Below are 2180 nucleotides of genomic sequence, written 5' to 3'. Positions count from 1 at the left end.
GAGTACCTGCCTCCCGAGCAGCAGCAGGCATGAGAGACAGTAGAGGGTCCTGCCACCCCACTGCCCGCTCCCCTGCCCACTGAGACCGATGAGGAGGAGATGGAGTGCCTGCCCTCCGAGCGCTGCAAGCAGCCCCGGGAGCGGGATCATGTCTGTCCCTCAAAGCGGATGGGGATCGATCTCCCAGAGACGGTCCTCGACCCAGATACAGAGGGGGGCCTGCTAGGGAGCCTGGCCATTGAGGGCACTTTCACCGGCCTCACTGGGAAATCCCCTCCCAGAGTACAGCCCCGCCGGTTCTCTGTCGGCAATATCCAACTCCTTCTGGAGAAACCCCCCTGGGTGGCCCACAGCTATGGAGGTCTCCTCAACCTCTTGGACCAGACCAAGGGCCAGAGGAACGTGGCTGAGAGTATTCGGCAATGGTGCCCGGACCCCGCGCAGTTTCTCAGCACCGCTAGCGACGCAGCGAGGCTCATGCGCCGGGACCCGGGCACACGTCAACATGCCTTCCGGCTCGAGAAGCTGCTGACCCGGGTGAGGGAGGTGTGGGGCCAAGGCGGGCCCATGGAATAGGGTAAGGCAATGCTAGGCATCCCCCTGTCTCCGCGTTTTTTGCCCGGTATCTGTCACCTTCTCTCCCACCGGTACCCTGCCTACCCTTCCTCCCTCTTCTCCTGTTCATGGTGGTTACCACAATTGCCTCGCTCAACACCAACGGCTGCAGAGACCCAGTGAAGCGGACGACTGTCCTGGAGGGCTTGCAGCAAAAGTGCCTGGCGATCGCCTTCCTCCAGGAGACGCACAGCGATGAACACGTTCAAGCTGACTGGTACGCCACCTGGAGAGGCCGCTTGTTCCTGAGCCACGGCACCAACCTCAGCGCAGGAGTGGCAACCCTCCTCTTGCCGCAGCTGTTGTACAACTCGGCGGTGGCACGAGAGGTCATCCCCGGCCGGCTGCTGACTGTCCACATCACCCTGGCACACCAGAGACTGCTCCTTATCAACGTCTATGCGCCCACTGACAGGAGAGAGAGGATTGCCTTCCTAGAGACCCTGGGTGACCTCTTGCGTGATGCCAGCGAGAAGGATGACCTGCTCCTAGGTGGGCGGGGACTTCAATTGCACCGTCGACGCACTGCTAGACCAGATGGGGCCGGAGCCACACCTGCCTTCGGCCCACAAGCTGCAGACCGTGCTGGAGGCGGCGGACCTTATCGACACCTGGCGGGTCCTCCACGCTGACATGAGACAGTACACCTGGGCAAAGATGAGTGCCAGCGGGCTTGCCATGGCCTGCTTAGACCACCTGTACATCGGCCAGCACCACATGCCATTGATGCGCAGCAGCCACATCGTTCCATCTGGCCTATTGGACCACGCCTTGGTCTGCTGTGAGCTGAGCCTGCCTGGAAGAGCACACATGCGGGCCCCTTACTGGTGCCTCAACGTCAGCCTGCTGCAGGACACCCGCTTCAGGGACTGCTTCGCCCACCTCTGGAGGAGCTGGGAGGCGGTGCGAGCAGACTACCCCTCCTGGCGCCTGTGGTGGGACATGGGGAAGGTCCAGATCAGGGCGTTCTGCCAGCAGTTGGCGCGAAGCGACCTCTGCCGCCGCGCCCAGGAGCTGGAGGAGGATGTGGCGGAGCTCGAGGCAGCCCTGCTCCACACGGGCAATGAATTGGCGCTCCTCGAGAGCCTACGCTCTTGCAAGAAATACCTGCGAGAGCTGGCGGAAGGCACAGCCCGCGGCGCGCGGGTCCGGGCCCACTGCCAGGAGCTGGCAGAGGCCGACGCCCCGACCGGCTTCTTCGTCCTGGAGAGGCGGCAGGCCACGGTGAAGACGCTGGACCACCTCAAGACCCCGGAGGGCCGGCTGCTCATGGACCTGGGCGAAGTGTGGGAGCATGCCGTCGCCTTCTACCGGGACTTGTTTGCGGCTGCGCCCATCTGTCCGCGGGCCGACCAGGAGCTGCATCGGGACCTGCTGCGCCTGGGCGCTTCGCAGGACAAGGCCCTGGAGCGCGAACTCTCCCTAGCAGACCTGGAGGCCGCGGTGGGGGGACTCACCTCGGGCAGGGCCCCGGGCCTGGACGGCCTGCCCGCGGAATTTTACAGAGACTTCTGCCCCTCCTCGGGCCCAGCCTCCTCCGCGTCTTCTGCAACAGCCTCGCTGAC

This window comes from Alligator sinensis, unplaced genomic scaffold (assembly GCF_000455745.1).
Source record: "Alligator sinensis unplaced genomic scaffold, ASM45574v1 scaffold1294_1, whole genome shotgun sequence".
Lineage (NCBI taxonomy): Eukaryota > Metazoa > Chordata > Crocodylia > Alligatoridae > Alligator > Alligator sinensis.
This window is presented reverse-complemented; position numbering follows the sequence as displayed.